Source organism: Puma concolor, chromosome B1 (genome assembly GCF_028749965.1).
Source record: "Puma concolor isolate L17-30 chromosome B1, mPumCon1.1.hap2, whole genome shotgun sequence".
NCBI lineage: Eukaryota > Metazoa > Chordata > Mammalia > Carnivora > Felidae > Puma > Puma concolor.
In genome coordinates, this window is record NC_141670.1 from 138,793,379 (window position 1) to 138,799,663 (window position 6,285).

At 38.3% G+C, this 6,285-nt stretch overlaps 1 protein-coding gene across 1 annotated transcript in view; it reads left to right on the forward strand.

The window, feature by feature from the left end:
- The window catches only part of HPSE (heparanase), a 40,685-nt gene extending 40,424 nt beyond the window's left edge, over positions 1–261 (forward strand). The window contains exon 13 of the transcript XR_015250369.1: positions 107–261. The gene's annotated coding sequence lies outside the window, so the exon portion shown is untranslated. The remainder of the gene's footprint in view (positions 1–106) is intronic.
- The last annotated feature ends 6,024 nt before the right edge of the window (positions 262–6,285 follow it).

The window sequence follows — 6,285 nt, forward strand, 5'->3', positions numbered from 1 at the left end:
AAACTTAAGCCTGGAAAAAAAAAAAAAAGCCTACAGATCCCTCCATTTGCAAGCCTTATTTTCCTTCAGCACTTTGTTTATACCTCCTACTTTTCTGTCCCTTCAGCTTCCCCCACATCAGAAGAGCTGACCTTGAAGAAAAGAGCTCATCAGGCACAAACACCATTTCCTCCCTGATCATGTCAACTCAATCATGAGCAAAGTCATGTCCAATTTTTCTTTTTGCTGTCCCCTCTGCCACTTAATAAATTTAAAGCCTAATCTCTCACTTGTATTATTTTTTTGGTAACATTTATTTATTTTTAAGAGACAGCGCAGGAGCAGGGGAGGGGCAGAAGGAGAGGGAGACACAGAATCTGGAACAGGCTCTGGGCTCTGAGCTGTCAGCACAGAGCCTGATGCAGGGCTCGAACCCACAAACCGTGAGATCATGACCTGAGCCGAAGTCAGATGCTTAACCGACTGAGCCACCCAGGCGCCCCGCTCTCACTTGTATTATTATAATAATCTCTTAATTGTTCTCCCTGACTTTGCTTAAAATTCTTAAATGGTTCCCCACTTCGTATAGTCACAATAAGGTGCTTCATAACCTGGCACCTGCCTCTTTCTTCAGCCTCAACTCTTGTTACTCTGACCATGGATTCTGTTCCCCTGCCAACGCATTGGTTGGGGGTCTGAACCTTTGGTGCTGCTCCTTCTGTTCTTCACCCAGACCAGTCTCCTAACTCTCCTCTCTGTGTGGCAAACTTGCATGTTTTTTGTTTTGTTTAGTCACTAAATTTATTCATTTATTTATTTTAATCTAGTAATTTACTTATTTTTTTTATAATTTACATCCAAGTTAGTTACCACATGGTGTGACAATGATCTCAGGAGTAGATTCCTTAAGCCCCTTACCCATTTAGCCCATCCCCCACCCCAAACCCCTCCAGCAACCCTTTGTTCTCTATATTTAAGAGTCTAATGTCTTGTCACCCTCCCTGTTTTAATATTATTTTTGCTTCCCTTGTGTTCATCTGCTTTGTATCTTAATGTCCTTATATGAGTGAAGTCATATGATATTTGTCTTCTCTGACTAATTTCGCTTAGCATAATACCCTCTAGTTCCATCCATGTAGTTGCAAATGGCAAGATTTCATTCTTTTTGATTGCCAAGTAATATTTCATCATATATATATACCACATCTTCTTTATCCATTCATCCATTGATGGACATTTGGGCTCTTTCCATACTTAGGCTATTGTTGATAGTGGTGCTATAAACATTGGGGTGCATGTATCCCTCCTAAACAGCATACTTGTATCCCTTGGATAAATACCTAGTAGTGCAGTTGCTGGGTTGTAGGGTTGTTCCATTTTTAATTTTTTGAGGAGCCTCCATACTGTTTTCCAGAGTGGCTGCACCAGCTTACATTCCCACAAGTAGTACAAAAGAGATCCTCTTTCTCCACATTCTCACCAACATCTGTTGTTGCCTGGGTTGTTAATGTTAGCCATTCTGACAGGTGTGAGGTGGTTGGTATCCAAAATGGTTTTGATTTGTATTTCCTGGATGATAAGTGATGTTGAGCATTTTTTCATGTGTCCATTGGCCATCTGGATGTCTTTGGAGAAGGGTCTATTCATGTCTTGGGCCCATTTCTTCACTGGATTATTTGTTTTTTGGGTGTTGAGTTTGATAAGTTCTCTGTAGATTTTGGATACTAACCCTTTATCTGATATGTCATTTGCAAGAATCTTCTCCCATTCCGTCAGTTGCCTTTTAGTTTTGCCGATTATTTCCTTTGCTGTGCAGATTTTTATTTTAATGAGGTCCCAATAGTTCATTTTTGCTTTTGTTTTCCTTGCCTCTGGAGACATGTTGAGTAAGAAGTTGCTGCGGCCAAGATCAAAGAGGTTTTTGCCTGATTTCTCCTCTAGGATTTTGATGGCTTCCTGTCTTATGTTTAGGTATTTCATCTGTTTTGAGTTTATTTTTGTGTATGGTGTAAGAAAGTGGTCCAGGTTCATTTTTCTGCATGTTGCTGTCCAGTTTTCCCAGCACCATTTGCTGAAGAGACTGTCTTTATTCCATTGGGTATTCTTTCCTGCTCTGTCAAAGATTAATTGGCCATATGTTTGTGGGACCATTTCTGGATTCTCTATTCTGTTCCATCGATCTGAGTTTCTGTTTTTGTGCCAGTATCATACTGTCTTGATGATTACAGCTTTGTAATACATCTTGAAGTCCAGGATTGTGATGCCTCCAGCTTTGGTTTTCTTTTTCAAGATTGCTTTGGCTATTCAGGGTCTTTTCTGGTTCCATACAAATTTTAAGATTGTTTGTTCTAACTCTGAAGAATGTTGGTATTATTTTGATAGGTATTGCATTGAATATGTAGATTGCTTTTTAACAATATTAGTTCTTCCTTTCCAGGAGCATGGGATATTTTTCCTTTTTTTTTTTTTTTTTTTTTGGTGTCTTCTTCAATTTCTTTCATAAGCTTTCTATAGTTTTCAGTGTATAGATTCTTCATATCTTTGGTTAGATTTATTCCTGGGTATTTTATGGCTTTTGGTGCAATTGTAAATGGGATTGATTCCTTGATTTCTCTTTCTGTTGCTTCATTATTGGTGTATAGGGATGCAACCGATTTCTGTGCATTGATTTTATATCCTACAACTGCTGAATTCATGAATCAGTTCTAGCAGTTTTTGGTGGAATCTTTTGGGTTTTCCATATAGAGTATCATGTCATCTGTGAAGAGTGAAAGTTTGACCTTCCTGGCTGATTTGGATGCCTTTTATTTCTTTGTGTTGTCTGATGGCTGAAGCTAAGACTTCCAATACTGTGTTGAATAACAGTGGTGAGAGTGAACATCCCTGTCTTGTTCCTGACCTTTAGGGGAAAGCTCTCTGTCCCCATTGAGGATGATATTAGCAGTGGGTTTTTCAGATATGGCTTTTATGATCTTGAGGTATGATCCTTCTATCCCTACTCTCTGGAGAGTTTTTTTATCAAGAAAGGATGCTGTATTTTGTCAAATGCTTTCTCTGCATCTATTGAGAGGATTATCTGGTTCTTGTCCTTTCTTTTATCGATGTGATGCATCACATTGATTGTTTTGCAGATATTGAACCAACCCTGAATCCGAGGTATAAATTCCACTTGGTCATGGTGAGTAATTGTTTTAATGTATTGTTGGATCCGGTTGGCTAGTATCTTGTTGAGGATTTTTGAGTCCTTGTTCATCAGGGAAATTGGTCTGTAGTTCTCCTTTTTAGTGGAGACTTTGGTTTTGGAATCAAGGTAATGCTGGCTTCATAGAAAGAGTTTGGAAGTTTTCCTTCCATTTATGTTTTTTGGAACAGCTTCAAGAAAATAGGTGTTAACTCTTCTTTAAATCAAACCTTCATGTTTATTAAGACCTTCTCTGGGGCACCTCGTGGCTCAGGCCTCTGACTCTTGATTTTGGCTCAAGGCATGATCTCATGGTTTGTGGGATCAAGCCCCTCATTGGGCTCTGCACTGACAGCATAGAGCCTCCTTGGGATTCTCTCCCTCCCTCTCTCTCTGTCCCTCCCCTGCTCATGTACACACATGGACTAAATAAATAAATAAATAAATAAGACCTTCTCAAACACCGGTTTCTATAACTCTCCTGTCCTTTAAGAAGCTTTAGTCCCATTTCTCTGTTCCTTTGGCAGTTGAACATTTACTATGTCACTTATGATGCATTTTATTGGATCCATATATCTTTCCAACTTGACTCTAAGCTTATAAGAAAGAGGTACAATATCTAAATAATCTTTGCATTCCCTGTAATTATCATATTATTTGGCACACAGTAGCCACTCAGATGTTTCCTTAATGACAGAAAAGAACAAATTTGAAACTAGCCTAGGTATTTTAATTTTTAATATGCAAATAAAATTAATGATACTTCAATCTGAGAAGGTATTGTCTATTAACATTTAAGAGTCTTTTAAAGGGGCACCTGGGTGGCTCAGGTGGTTAAGCATCTGACTTCAGTTCAGGTCATGATCTCATGGTCATGAGTTTGAGTTCCATGTTGGGCTCTGTGCTGACAGCTCAGAGCCTGTAGCCTCCTTCGGAATCTGTGACTCCCTCTCTCTCTGCCCCTCCCCCGCTCACACTCTGCCTTACAAAAGATAAATAAATGTTTTTTAAAAATCTGAAAAGAAGAGAGTCTTTTAAAAATGATTACTGGTGAGCTCTTACTAATGGCAGATGGTTATGGGGACATGGTTATGTGAGGAAAGGAATGCTCTTAAATATTGATGAATATTAAATGTATTAACATTAAGGTTTTCTTAAGCTTCCTTAGAGGAAACTCTTGCTTATAGTGTCAGTGAGACATTTTAAGCCCATGCCCTTTCACTGGTATTTAATTAATCAAATACGTTTATTTCCTACATCTTCTTATATTGGTTCAAACATATTTTTGTCCTTTATCACTTCATCTCCCTGATATTGGTATGTTCTAAGTCCTGTTGTGAAACTTGCGTGCTCAGCGCTTGTCCAGTCATTAATGGTACTCATTTTCCTTTTCTCTTTTAAAAACTCTTGGGGCGCCTGGGTGGCGCAGTCGGTTAAGCGTCCGACTTCAGCCAGGTCACGATCTCGCGGTCCGGGAGTTCGAGCCCCGCGTCGGGCTCTGGGCTGATGGCTCGGAGCCTGGAGCCTGTTTCTGATTCTGTGTCTCCCTCTCTCTCTGCCCCTCCCCCGTTCATGCTCTGTCTCTCTCTGTCCCAAAAATAAATAAACGTTGAAAAAAAAAAAATTAAAAAAAAAAAAAAACAAACAAAAAACTCTGATGTATCTCATCAATCTGTTGAATCACCTCATGGTTGGTCAATCTTTTAATTGTCCTTCTGGCCTTAATTTGATTACCAACAAAACTAACACAAACACCCATTTGTCTAATCTGACAGTGCAATACAAAATCAAAGCAGGAGTGTTTAAAATTAAATATCAGCATGAATAACTCCTTTCAACTGCAGATATCTTTAGTGATCTTTCAGAAAATGTTACTGATGAGGTGCAGACCAACTCACACTCCATGTTTGGGTTAGAGACTTAGGGTTCTTTCAAGGATAAAATACTCTGGTCTTGTCCTTTTCCAATTTTATAACATTCTCAATTTTACAGACTTATGGGTTAGAAAACCCTGGAGAAATTTAGATACTTAAAAATTTAGCATTATTTTAAAAACCTTTTCTATTATTGTCATTATTATCATAATATTAAATGCTATAGGTTTTTATGACACTCTTGATTTAAATCAGATTTGTTCTTTATTTTCATACATTTGATGATAGCCAGCTAGGTTTTTTGGTTTTTTTTTTTTAATTGGTTTTAGGTTCCTTTTTTTTTTCGGGGATAGGTTACTTTGTTAAATCCAACTTACCTATCTATTTCAATTCCCACAGACCTTTCAAAGGACAATAACAAGGCTAATTTATCCCATTCTACAGCACTCCAAACTTAGCAAGGCAAACTCGCATATTTAACATATTATTTCAAACACATTTTTAAAATTCTTACACATCTAATAAATCACACACAAAGTTAGTAGATTTAAGTGTCCTAAGCATTTATTTTGTTTAAGCTCCCTAAACATGTAAACATCTTTAAAAACCAAATGATAAGAGACTCTTAAAAACTGAGAACAAACTGAGGGTTGATGGGGGGTGGGTGATGGGTATTGAAGAGGGCATCTTTTGGGATGAGCACTGGGTGTAGTATGGAAACCAATTTGACAATAAATTTCATATATTAAAAAAAAAACCAAATGAGAGTAAAATCTATATAACTACATCTTGGATAAAAATATCATTTCTCTATCGCAAAGTTATAAACTTACTCCGCCGGCCAGAATTAACAGAATTACCAATTCAGGTCCACTGCTCCGAGTAAGGCAACAATCAGCTTTTTAGAAAGTCTAGAAACAGGATATAGAACCACTAGTATATTGGGTTCAGCCCTTTCTCAGGGGTCGGGTGCTGGGATTGTCCAAAGAAAGCCTGAGATGAGGACTTAGGGTAGGTAATTTTAAGGAGGAGATTTCAGGAAGCAGGGGTGAGAGATCAGGGAGAGTGGAGGGGAAAAGATGGAAATTAGGGTTTGTTGCTGAGTTTACTACATTATGCAATGAGAGCACAGGTCTGCCAGTACTGGTGAGAAGCACACGGGGTGCATCCCAGGTTTTTCTTTTATTGTTCTCATAAGCCTCAGCAGCTATATCATTTTATAGTCACTTAATTGCCAGTTACAATTTCTGT